This window comes from Protomyctophum parallelum (assembly GCF_964188405.1).
Source record: "Protomyctophum parallelum genome assembly, chromosome: 17".
In the NCBI taxonomy this organism is placed as follows: Eukaryota; Metazoa; Chordata; class Actinopteri; order Myctophiformes; family Myctophidae; genus Protomyctophum; species Protomyctophum parallelum.
The window spans coordinates 19,506,691-19,520,288 of record NC_139719.1 but is presented as its reverse complement, the minus strand read 5'-3'; the positions used below and the strand labels follow the sequence as shown (position 1 = coordinate 19,520,288).

General features: G+C 43.4%; 2 protein-coding genes across 2 annotated transcripts in view; both read left to right on the top strand.

The window, feature by feature from the left end:
• Positions 1 to 13,598, top strand: part of LOC310874988 (rho-related GTP-binding protein RhoN-like) — a gene marked incomplete at its 3' end in the record, with an annotated part of 63,286 nt that overhangs the window by 29,740 nt on the left and 19,948 nt on the right. The window lies entirely within an intron of this gene.
• Positions 8,824 to 13,598, top strand: part of cpn1 (carboxypeptidase N, polypeptide 1) — a 409,472-nt gene continuing 404,697 nt past the window's right edge. Inside the window, exon 1 of the mRNA XM_083787972.1 lies at positions 8,824 to 8,832. The gene's annotated coding sequence lies outside the window, so the exon portion shown is untranslated. The remainder of the gene's footprint in view (positions 8,833 to 13,598) is intronic.

The window sequence follows — 13,598 nt, the reverse complement described above, 5'->3', positions numbered from 1 at the left end:
CATTTTTTTCCCCCAATACTACAATACAATACAGCTGTGCTGAGCTGAAGTGACTACAACACAATACAGCTGTGCTGAACTGAAGTGACTAGTACTGACTACGGTATATCTTGAAAATGACTGAAGACATGATGTTTACTGTGATCAGGGTACGCTTACATTTCATATCACAAACGCCATGTAGTGAAAACTGTAACTGTAAGCAGAAAAGAGAAAAAAAAGGATTTTTGAATTTTGAATCATTCATAACGGCTATTATTATATTATATTATCATTTATATTATCATTTTACACCCCTATAGGTACTACTGTATACACCTCAGCTCTTAATGAGGAAACTTATATTGGCTATATACTGTAGTATAATATGCTGCCTATAAGCAGAGAGGTTTTGTCCAAATAAGGTTGTCGCAAATGCAAGCAAAGTTTCTGTCCCCTGAGCTTGAATTTGCAGTAAATTCCGAAATTTAGCAACATCAAACAATGGAGGGTGTGCGCACGCATAAAGTGAATGGCAGATCGAGTGGCAAAGTGAGTGACAAAGTTAATTTAATGTTGTTTAAAGTCATTTAATGCAATCAAATAGGACTTTTTCTGTTTGGAGGCCAGAAAGTAGTTTTTTTTGCCACTCAGTTGGCGTTCCAGCATAGCTTCCGTGTATGATGATGATGATTGAAATTATTTATTTGGAATACCCCTTGAGATACAATATCTCGTTTTCGAGAGGGTCCACACGTATACAGTCAATACAAGGTAATCAAAAAAAAGGAAAAGAAAAGAAAAACAAAACACAAAACAAAACAAACGGTTCCAAAACAACACAAAACAGGGTATTGCACTAGACAAGCAGAGTAGCAACAAGATGGATCATATGCTCCGTCAAATATCATTGTCACTACCATACAGGTCAGCATTAAGATACAGTTAATTTGGTTGATGTCACGCGCGTATAACCCTCAAGTTCTGGGAGAAGATTTATTTTTGTGGTTGGTGGGAAGTCAACGAGGATGTCATTATTGCCCCAATCTGGTTTATCTGTCTGACTCTCACATTAATCATCTTCAGCTGTGTCATGCACACAGCTGAAGAACAGCCCTGAGGGAGAGTCACAAAGTCAATCGCCTTGTCAATCACAGGAACCGGTATTACCGGCATGGCCACGTCCATGTTGCTCAAACACAGCTTTTAGATCTCTCCCTTACTGCCATTGATGTGGTGTGTGTTTAGTGTGTGAATGAATGGGGGTGATTAGCAGTAGCATGAGTCGTTTTCCAGACAAAAACGTGAATTAAATCTTCTTCTCTGGATTCATATCCATATAGGAAAGGACTGCCTCACTCACTCTGCTCTGACTTACTTTAAAAGCCATTTAAGACCTGGCTGATTTAGAAGACATTTTTGGTAGAATCTGAGAAGTAACTTTCTACAGAAAGTTACTTTTCGGACTTACTTTAATCCATTCTGGGCGGGAACCCCTTTTGGTGTTTCTAGCATTATGTTATACTTTAGCTATTGAAAAATATCAGATCTACAAGCTCATAGCGCAGCACAGAGTGCCGTGCTATGAACTTGTAGGTCTGCTAGGTCTGCAAATCTTTGAATATTCTTTCAGACTTTCACTTTTTAACTCAAATCTTTGCTTCTGGGGAGGTCCCTGGAACAACATATTTTCAGATGGGGGTCGGCGGCATATTACATATATTTTTTGGGGTCCTTGACATGAAATATTGAGAACCACTGATATAGAAACATGAGGTTTTTCAGAAGAAAATACATTTAAAAATGGGCTAAGCCATTAAGACCTGTGATTTAGAAGACATTTAGTAGAATCTGAAAAGTAACTTTCCACAGAAAGGAAAACTAACGTGTTCTAACAAAGGTTTAGTGTCACTGCTGCTCGTCTGTCTTTGTACCGCAGGACCCTGAATTTGGCATCTACGATGGAGACGGAATCCTATACGTACAAAACAAACAAAAAAACTATTTTGCATAGCACTCTTTAGAACAGCATTTGCATATCTCTTTTGTAAACGCAGTATTTGCCTCCAACCTGATTCTTGAAGGTAAGACGAGCCAGCTAAGGTGACAAAAAAGCAACAAATCATGGCTATTCTTATAAGTCTCAAACGTTGCATTCACTTGGAATTCCATTAGCAAAACGGGGATGCATGGACAAACCCATACTGCCGCCAACGGACCGCACAGACGGGTTAGAAAACAAGTGTTGTTTTTGGCAGCAAATTTTGATTTTAGTTTTATGTCATAGTCGTCTCTGTGTCTTAGTCTGTGTTTTAGTCATCGTAGTTTAGTTTTCATTTAGTTTTCATCAGTGAAAAAAAGGTATAGTCTTAGTTTTTTACTTAGTTGTAGTCGACGAAAACAACACTGGGTAGAAAACATAAAAAACCCCAACTGTGTTAACATTAAACATGTGACATCTTCATGTAGAGAGCCAGCATGGGCTTCTCTGTTCCCCCCCCACCCCCCTATCCATGCATGCATGCATGAACATGTCTGTCAGGTTGTCAAACTGTGTGCGGCGCACAAGCTACATGACATTTCTTGGACCCTTGTTGACAGTCGAAGCTTTACACGGGGGCGGGGGAGTTGGCCTCTGAATCTTTAGTGTAATCGTCAAGATCGCAGCCATGCCCTGCTCAGTCAACGTCGTGTCGCAAATGCCAGCGTCTCTGGCCACACTACGTTGGGGGAAGAGGCCTGGCGGCCTCCGTAGGTGGTTCGGTTACACAAAGGGCAGGTGGTAATTATAATTACGTCCGGGCAGCAGTCTGCTCGGACTCACTTCTTCACAGGTGATTTGACGTGGCCGACTCCAGTACGTACTGTAGGCTGTTTGCTCAGCAGGGTCCAGGCTCACGGGCTCTATTTTCCTCCATGCTAAACCCCTTATCCCCTAGAGGGGAGGAGAGGAGAGGAGAGGAGAGGAGCTCACGGGCTCTATTTTCCTCCATGCTAAACCCCTTATCCCCTAAACTACTTTTTGAAAAAAACATTTTTGAATACCGTAGTTCAAATATCAAATCTACATCGACACATTGTAGATTGGCTATTTGAACTACTCAAATAAGGGCAAGGGATAAGGGGTTCAGCGCATGGATGAAAACAACAGCCCCATGGTACACACATCTCCATCTCCAGTCCACAAATCAGAGAGACAGATGGAGTTCAGCTTGGTGAAGTCGTAACGTGAGCGGCAGCAGCAGCAGGTCTCTGAGGTCGGAGAACCAAAGCCTCTGAAAAGAGATCAATACACATCTTCTGCTTCAGAACTCTGACCAAAGGATCGGTTCACACAGTGTGGTGGAACGTATAGCCAAGTGCGTACATTTACTCAAATACTTAGTGTACTGTATTTGAGTTCACTTGAGTATTAACATTATTTGATACGTTGTACTCACTCTACACCAGTGGTTCCCAAAGTGGGGTGGGTCCTTGAGGGAGTTCCAGGAGGGTCCCCAGCTAAATGATAGTTTGGAACCAAATGGACCCTTATGCCACATAAGGGTCTGAGTCTGTAACTCAGAGAGTGTAAAAATGGAACATTTGTAGGTTCCATTTGTACGCTCTCAGAGTTACATTGACATTGATTTTACAATATAAATTGGGGGTCCCAGAGATAGAAATGACATTAAATGGGGGTCTGTAGACTGATGTGCATGTCAAACCTGGGGGTCGTTGAAATTAAACGTGTTGAGGATCACTGCGAGGGCCGTCAAAATCTTCTCTTATGGGGGTCCCTATGGCATACATTTTTTCAAATGGGGGTCCGCGGGCTCATCAGTGTCTATTTGGGGGTCCTTGACATGAAAAAGGTTGAGCACGTACAACCTTTTTTGGTTTTTCAGAAAACCTTTAGGATTTAGAAGACTTTTTTTGTTGTTGTAGAATCTGCCCCTCGGGTCTAAAATGGGTTAAGTATGCATGCAGCTTTGTGGATCAACATAGTGCATACTTTCCATGTCGCCTGTCGTTGGCTCTCTGCACAAGCCATTCTCTGCTGTCAACACAACACATCATTTCCCTACGCTGCAGTTTGCCATTACACCTGAACCACGTACACTATGCGAGTATGCGCCCTAGCATCCCTATTCTGGGCATGTTCTAATAGGCCAGCGTTCTGTGAAAAAGAGACAACCATTGGGTGAGCGGGGGTGTGAATTTGCAAGAGCGTTTTATTCAAGGCTGACTTTGACAGCGGTGTCGTTCGGTGTGCTTGATTTGAGGGCACTTTTATTGTGCTGCAAAACCCTCATGTTTCCCAGCTTTTATCAGGAGCCTCCCTCCTCCATTATTCCTGCTTGAACAGCAAACAGCAAAACGGTCTTAAAAAAAAAACCTTTTAAAATTACATGAAGCCATAATGGATTGCCATGGAGTTATTATGCAGTATTCTGCTATGCTTAGGTCTTACTCTGAGCCTTGGGGGGGGGGGGGGGGGGGGAAGAAAAGTTGGGTGGGAAATTATTTTAATTTACTACCCATTATGGGAACAAACCCCCGCCCACAAAAAAAGAAAAGATGGTAAGCCTGACGACGAACCCAGCTGACTCACATCTGTCACCTAAATTGACGTGGTTTTGCTGTGTGTGCTACTGTACCTCCAGGATATGTCTGGAGAAATGTGTTGCCGTCTGGCAGTGTTGATTTCGTCGACTGATACTATGACGAGAAATGTCTGTCGACTCCCCTTTTCTCACTGACTAAAACTAAATGGAAACTATGAGCTATGGCCATAACCGTGATGAAGGTCAGATGTGACGAGGTCAGCACATTTTGGGCACATTTTGGCAAGTGGCTATGGCCGAATTTAGGCCAAGGAGTGTTTTTCATGCAATACTAATGCCTTGGAATGGATTCAGAACCATGAAAGCCCCCTAGTTTGACGTGTCACAATTGTCACATGCTACTTAAAGCATGATGACATGTGAGAAATGTAGCCTTATATTGGTTGTCTATGGTGTGGTATACACGAACTTTTTTTTTTTTCGTGATGTTTGCACGTATAACAGAGACAAAATGATGCTTGTGGTTTGTGATATGATTGTATATATCCGTGAAGACAGACTGCACACTTAAAGGAGAAATCCATGCTAGAAGGCTTTCTTACCTTTATTTGTAGTTGTTACGTCCCCACCAAAGAGGTCCAGGTGTTATTTTGTTCAAAACCTCCTTATTGGCTATTTCCCCTACCGTAAGCCCCAAATGAATTGAATTGAATTCAATGGGAATCTAATGGGGCTATGGGGTGTTGTGCTAATTCGCTTATTTCCATCGCTCAAAATGATCTTTGGCCCAGGCCGTAGCGTAACGGTCTGGGCACCGGACTGGTGATCCAGTCGCGGTGTGCCGCGGGTTCGACTCCCGGACCCGACACGGCCTTTACCGCATGTCATCCCCCCATCTCTCTCCCGTTTCCTGTCAGCCTACTATCTGTCCCTTAAAAAATCAATAAAAGGCGTAAGCCGCAAAAAAATATCTTAAAAAAAAATAAAAAATGATCTTTTTGTATATATCCTCTCTTCATAATGTAAATAACATCCCAAGGGGCACACTTTACTACTTATTTCGATGGAAATAAGTGATTCAATTCAATGCAATTCATTGAGGGCTTATGGTAGAAATAGCCAATAAGGAGTTTTTGCACAAAAAAACACCTGGACCTCTTTGGTGGGGATGTAACAACTACAAAGAAAGGTAAGAAAGCCTTATAGCATGGAATTCTCCTTTAAATATTTTGAACAATATACTCTTGACATAGTTTACGCATTGAGAAGGCAGTTAGCTAATTTTAACAGTTTTTGCGTGTTTCTTTTTTTTGGCAACAGAAAAGTTGCCAAAACACGGCTGCATGCTTTTCCCACAGCGCGCCTGGCTGACACCAGATCACCTTTTGGCTGTCATATCATGTGACACCAATTAGAGAGGAATTCCTCTGGGAAATGACAGCCCTGCACCACCTGGTGCCAAAGCAGCCCCTGTATACATTTGACTGGTTATACAGAGACGCAAAAAGAAACCATGTCGTGTACATGTACAGTAAGCGCGGAAAACAAGGACTGTGTCTCTGATTTAGATTGGTCCCCACCACTCCATGGTGTCAGGTGTGTGTGGGCCGCTACCACATCCTTTGTTATTATTTTTTTATTATTTTTGCAATCGTCGGCAACAAGCCTTAATGATGGAAGCTGACCTAAACACATTACTTTGCATTAGCAGTAGCCTACATAGACTCGGCTTACTTTTATGAAAGTGCTTGCCAAGCGTCTCTCTCCGCAAATGATGACATATTTTTTACAACGTCCCCCCCCCGTCCCGTACTCCCCGCCATTCTCCAACTCATTCCTGTCAGTATTTCATGAGCCTACACTTTGCATAGCTATACAGGTAAGCTGAGACCAACCTCTGTGGTCCCTGAAAAGTAAAAGATTGTTGTTTTGTTTTCAGGAGTCCCCCCAGGCTCCTATACTATAGCTCCCTTCATTATTTCCCCCCGCTACACAAAACCTCCAAAAAAGGGAAAATAGCCACGTCGCAGTGAGCTTGTAGATCGGCTATTTTCCCTGAATGTCGGCACCAGAAAGTAAGAGTGTGTTGTTGTGTCTGCGTGTGCCTGTGCGTGTGTGTGTGCGTGCGCATCTCTCTCGGCAGCTATTCTTGCATGACATTGGGCCAATCAACCTCATATTTCATGCACCTGCTGCTAGCAGACCAAAGGACCTTGATTCCTGACTATTTATCAAATGGGTCAACAACAGCAGCAACCGTTTTTTTGTGAATGAATAATCGCGGAACAATCCCTTGGGGCTTGTGGGATACAGTCCCGTGACCGTGAGGGATTATTATAATGGATTGGAACTCTACAGTAGCAAAGTGGGTGCCCGTCCATCCCGCTCATGGGATCCACACTGAAATGAATGTGTACTGTATTTGAGGCAGACGGTATACAGTAGATCATACATGAGCAACCATCACTCAGCCCATTTTGGGGCGGGAACCCCTTTTGGTGTTTTAAAGTTAGTATGTTATACTATTGGAGAAATAGCAGATCTACAAGCTCATAGTGACGCGCTACGAGCTTGTAGGTCTGCTATTTTAGAAAAATCGTGAAAATGTGCCTCAAATCTTTGAATATATATTATTACAAAGTGAACATTTTAACTGAAGTCTTTGCTTCTGGGGAGGTCCCTAGAACAGCATATTTTCAGATGGGGGTCGGCGGCATATTACATATCATTTTTGGGGTCCTTGACATGAAATATTGAGCACCACTAATACAGAAACAAAGTTTTTCAGAAAACTGTTGGGTTAATGCGGCCCACAGGTTAATATCAGAATACTCATATATTATTGATTTCAATTGTTACAATTCCAAACATGCAAACATGACCCACTTTAATTACTTCAGTCTATAGGTAGCTTAATGACTTTTTGTATTTGTATTTGGTTTGTAAAGTTAACATAACTATAACTACATGCATTTGCGGGTGGTTGTGGCTCAGAAGGTGGAGCAGGTCGTCCAATGATCCCTGGGTCGGTGGTTCGAATTCCGGCTCCTCCTGTCCACATGTCGAAGTGTCCTTGGGCAAGACACTGAACCCCACATTGCCTCCAATGAGTCGGTCGGTGTGAGCTCGCCACCATTGGTGTGTGAATGTGGGAAGTGAGGACGCTGGCGTCGACTGTTCACCGCTTCACCTCCCAATGTACAGTATGCATGAATGAACCGTTGTAAAGCGCTTTGAGCACTTGGAAAAGCGCTATAAAAATGCAATTCATTATTATTATTATTAGAAATTAAATAAAAAGGTTACTTTTGAGGATTCCAATAAAAAAATGGAAAAACATAATTCAGGATTTCAATTCAAATATAGCAAAACAGAAATAGCTGATCTACAAGCTCAAGGCGCGTGTGGAACTACAGTGGCCCTCTCCACCTTCAAAGGTGCCCACCCCTGCAGGCCTGCAGTAGATTATTTACAACTGGCAATAATCACATTCTGCACTACTGTACTTTTACGTCCGTACATGGAAATGTCACTGAATACAATTCTATTATTATTAGGATTTAGGTCTTCAGGGCATACATGGTGGAGATTTTAAATGTAAGTCTGGTGTAGTTAATTTATGCTCAACAAGAAACACAAATAGTTTTTGTGGGGAAAGGCAACCAATTAACCCCAACGAGCAGCAGAAACACAAACATAGGTTTGTTTGAAAATCACCAGTTACCCCCCCCCCACAAATGCGTATATACTAGGAACAAATAGTACATTATATTACCAAATGTTTCTCTGTTTTCCCATGATCCCCGGAAATGTGTTGCCGCTTTAAGGGTCACGTCCTAACGGGGATCATATGAGGACACAAACGATAACCACATTCGACCCCGACGTTCCTATTTCGGGCAAGTCATCATAGGTGAAAATTGTCAAAAATGGTGAAGGAATGGCAATTCTGAGGATTAGGGAGAGAGAGACAAATTTAGCCACGCAATATATAACCCCGTGCTCAGTGCTGGGTGCTGGAACACACTCATGAACACATCGCCATGCAACACGATGCCAGTGCAATAACTGTGGCCAAGCTGCTAACGTTTTCAGCTGTGTGTGTGTGTGTGTGTGTGTGTGTGTGTGTGCGTGTGTGCGTGTGTGTGTGCGTGTGTGTGTGTGTGTGTGTATTGTGTATATACAAATTCTGGTCCGTTTACAGTGTGTACACTGTATAGTGTAACGCAGCTGCAGCAGTTAGCTGGCTCAGAAACAGCTGCAGTACAGCTGTGGCACGTGGGCCCCCCTGGGGGTGTGTGTGTGTGTGTGTGGAGGAGCTCGATGATCAGTACTGTATGGGTCACTTTAAACCAAGTGGGACTGTATGGGATCCCTAGAGGGATCTGTAGGTTATGTGAGTGTGAGGGGGAGCCTCCATCTTCAGTTCACCTGATGAAGAGGTTATTTGAGTTGCTCAGTGGACTTTTCCCCCTGAGAACCTATACGTTTGTGTGTCAGAAACGCAAAGAAAGAGAGATATTCTTAATCGTCGTGCAACATGCAGTCAAATCCAGAGTGATTAATTGAACTCGATGAGAACCTGAGACCATGGCAGTGTTTCTGAAAAACCTGTTTCTTTATCAGTAATTCCCAAAGTATTTCATGTCAAGGACCCAAAGAATGTTATGTAATTGGCTGCCGACCCCCATCTGAAAATATGTTCTTCCAGGGACCCCCCCCCCCCAGAAGCAAAGATTTGAGTTAAAAAACATTTGCTGGGGGATCACAAGCTCGTACACACACACACACACACACACACACACACACACACACACAATTGTAAAATTACTTTGGATCTCTTGACCACTAGTCCCTTCCTAACATTTTAGACTAGTTTCCATCTGTTGACGAAATTGACAATACATTTTAGCATTTAGTCATAATAGCTTAGTTTTCATTTAGTTTTCGTCAGTGAAAAAAGGTAGTCGACGAACATTTTTCGTCTTAGTTTTAGTCGACGAAAACAACACTGGTGTAAAAGATCCCAAAACTGGACTCACAGGTTCCATTTTTTTGGTATTGGTGAGGACTCGATACAAGTGTGTATGTGTGTGTGTGTGTGTGTGTGTGTAGACATTTGTCAGAAAGACAGAACAGAGAAAGGTTGTGACCTTTAGTTTGACATTTATAGCCACGTAAATACTCTTCTCACAGACACACACACGCACGTAGACAAACACAGCAATAACATGCACACACACACACACACACACACACGGTGAAAATGGTGCATATTTAGTTGCCTGTCTGTCTCATACTGTATAATAAGAGGTACTAACAGGGAACTCATGTCTGTTGGCTGTCAGCTGTACGTTGTCAGACGACGCTGATGTGGAAGCTCGCCCATTATTATACACTAGCCCTTACCCGTTGTGAGATATTGCCCCCCCCCCCCTTGAGGTTCCTGGAGGTACTGCTCCCTGGGTGCGTTTTCGCATTTTTAATTCACTAATAAATTCATTATGAATTTATAATTTGTTAAATTGGAAAAAGGTCTTCGTTAAGACCTCCGTATTATTATGGTCAATGCCTGTGTGAAAAGTGGGAGTGATTGGTGTAGGCGTTGAGGAGATACGGCGGTGTTTCTGACACACACACACACACACACACACACAGACAGACAGACATTGACTGAATTATAGTATGATGATGATGATGTTCATATAAACATGCATCTCGGCCTGGGCCGTGGCTCAGCGGTCCAGGCACCTTGGCTGGTAATCCAGTCTGGCAGAGTGCCGCGGGTTCGACTCCCGATCCCGACGGCCTTTACTGCATGTCATCCCCCCCACCCCCCATCTCTCTCCCCATTTCCTGTCAGCCTACTTGTCTGTCCCTCCATACAAAAAAATAAAATAAAGGCTAAAGCCAAAAAAAAAAAAAAAAAACATGCATCTCAATGGGTGAGAAGACAGCTTGCCATCCCAGAGTGGAGCGGGTGGGGCTTTATAGCAGTGGTTCCCAAAGTGGGGTCCAGGGACCCCCAGGGGTCCTTGAGGGAGTTCCAGGTGGTACCCAGCTAAATGATAGTTTGGAACCAAATGGACCCCAACGGGTCCATTCGGTTCGATGTGTACATACTCTCAGAGTTAAATATACATTGGGGGTCCCAGAGATAGAAATGCCATTAAATGGGGGTCTATAGACTAATATGCATGTAAAACTGGGGGTCCTTGAAATTAAATGGGTTGAGAATCACTGCTAGAGCCGTAAAATCTTCTCTCATGGGGGTCCCTGGAGTGGGGGGGGGGGGGGGGGAGGGGGGGGGGGGTCCGTGGGCTAATTAGTGTCCATTTGGGGGTCCTTGACATGAAAAAGTTTGGGAACCACTGGCTTTACAGTGAAGGGCTAATTTTCAGGTCCTCAACAAGAGAAATGTGACGATGAAGATGATGTCCTAAACTGCTCATGTCCTCATAAGTATAGTAGTACCGGTGTGCCTGTCTGTGGGAGTCGGTGTGTGTGTAAGTGTATCGATGTTTGTGTATAACCGGCACTTTGGAACTGGGATCATTTTTGAGAAGGAATAGAGACCCAGAGGAAACCCTGAGGCGAAATGGACATAGTGGCCGAATTTGGTATTGCAGCGTGGGCCCAAACACATGTACGCGCTGGTCCGTTGACTATCATTGTGCACGTTCACGACAGACGCACGCTCGTGCGCGTTCAACGGCAGTGCGTTCATGTGTTTGGGCCCAATCACTATTGCAATCCATCCCAGAATGCACTCTGTTCCTATACCCGGCGCTTTTGAGCAACTTAATGCAAGTGGATGGAAGGAGAACTCGGATGCCATCTCTATTCATATATACTCTAAGGTTGTACCCTCCGGTGACAATATCAGGATTCAGACAGCATGTTGTTCTCTCTGTTCTGTGTTTTCACAGGAAAAGCCTCTGTGTTAAAACCCATTTTGGGTATATGCATATGCTATGCTTTAGCTATTGAAAAATAGCAGATCTACAAGCTCGTAGTGCGCCACTTGGTGGCGCGTTACGAGCTTGTAGGTCTCCTCTGAGCTAAATTAACACCACTGATTTTTACTGTGTGTACAATGCTGCCTCTGTGCTTTTTTTTTTTTTTTTTTTTTTTCGAAGTTAATCTCTTTCAAAGGACAGGAATTTCTGTGTGCAGGGATTTTTTTTGTAACACCAATTGTGTCTGCTGTGTCTGGTATGAGTTCGAGTGTGTGTGTGTGTGTGTGTGTGTGTGTGTGTGTGTGTGTGCGTATAGCAGTGTCTGCGTACGCGTTTGAAATTCCATCAACTCGACGGCCATTCCCCTACTCAACCGGAGTTTTGTTTGTGGTGACAAAAGAGTGGGTGGCATTTGGTAACAATAAGGCCAATTGATGCGGTGGGACGGACGTTGTCCCCTATGGCCCAGGAATGTGTCCCCTAGGAACGAGGCACACTGGGCAATTCAGAGCATGGGGGCCCCTGTAGGAAAATAAAAGCCATTCTGACATGGCATAGCAGGTGACGGCATTGTTTGAGCCATTCATTAGGTCATTGTTCTCACAATTACACTATAGGACTGGTGGTGACATGAGCCACATAGACACAGGCCTATAGTCATCTGACCCCTCTGTTGCACAGTGCAATCACCAGTGCTCATTTTAGCTCTGAGAATGTGCAAATGGCACCGAATGCTTGGGTTTATACCGGTGGATTTCAAATGGGTGCTAGGTGATAGAAAGTGGAACATTGTATTGTTTTACTGTTATGTTAAACGTTATCTGTAAGGTGTTAAATCAAATGACAAAACAAAAAAACTTGACTAGCACTAGCGGTGAATAGAAAGCAATGCCTACTGTTTTTTTTAGGTGGACTGAACTCATATGGCCACAATTATATGGCCCTTATTTGTAATGTTCAGTTTTTTTTAAATGGGTTATATCGTTCATTTAGTCGTAGCATCATAACATCTCTGTCGGGTGGAAACCTCATACAGTGTGTCCAAATAAAGAATCTACGGTAGTAAGACAATGTACTTTTGATATTGTATGACAATATGGAGATAATAGGTAACAGCAGCGATATGATGGCTATGGCCATATTTTGCAGATTTTCTTTTTGCAAAAACTTGTGGTCAGGTACATGGGGATAATTGAATTCTTAATACAGAAGGAGATCATATCGACATCGGTAATATCGGTTATCGGCCATAACGGCAATTAATTATATCGCATATCGATATCGGCCAAGATGTCTCATTGGCACATCCCCATCTAAAACATAACCTCTGTTAACCTCCTTCACTTTCCTCTCCTGCCCTCTTATACAAGTTGCAAGCTGTGTATAATGTGTGTATTTAGAACCAGGATATCCTCCCAAAATGACCACGGAATCACAAATGAAGTAGTAGATTAGAAGTGCACGTCGACGTGGTTATGTGGTGGGTGAAAGTAAGCTATGGATGAGGTAAAGGGCTATCTTTATGCATAGTTTAGTAATGAGAGCTGAACACTTACACACAGGTGTTTTGTGTTCCTGTTTTAACCCATTTTGGTGTTGGCATCATGTCGTGCTTTAGCTATTGAAAAATAGCAGATCTACAAGCTCATAGCGCGCCACCGAGTGGCGCGCTACGAGCTTGTAGGTCTGTTATTTTTGAGAAATCGAAGAGCGACTGACATAGAAGACATTTTTTTTAATCTGATCTCCGGTCAGAATGGGTTAAGTGGCTGATTGCATATATAGCTCTTATCAGGGCTGTTGTGTGTGTGTGTGTGTGTGTGTGTGTGTGTGTGTGTGTGTGTGTGTGTGTGTGTGTGTGTGTGTGTGTGTGTGTGTGTGTGTGTGTGTGAACACGGCACACAGTGAACGGCTGTGTCTGGCGCCTCGGTTCGTGGCAGATGTGATGTGGGCATCATCTTCTTCGCGTGCGTTTTCATCGCACGTCATGCCGACCAAACGATCGATTGCGTTGCTGTGGCTTCGAGCAATGGAACTTAACGATGGTGTGCTGTGAGTTACCCTTTCAGCATGTGTCACAAATTTCACAATGAATACTCGCCATTCAACATTG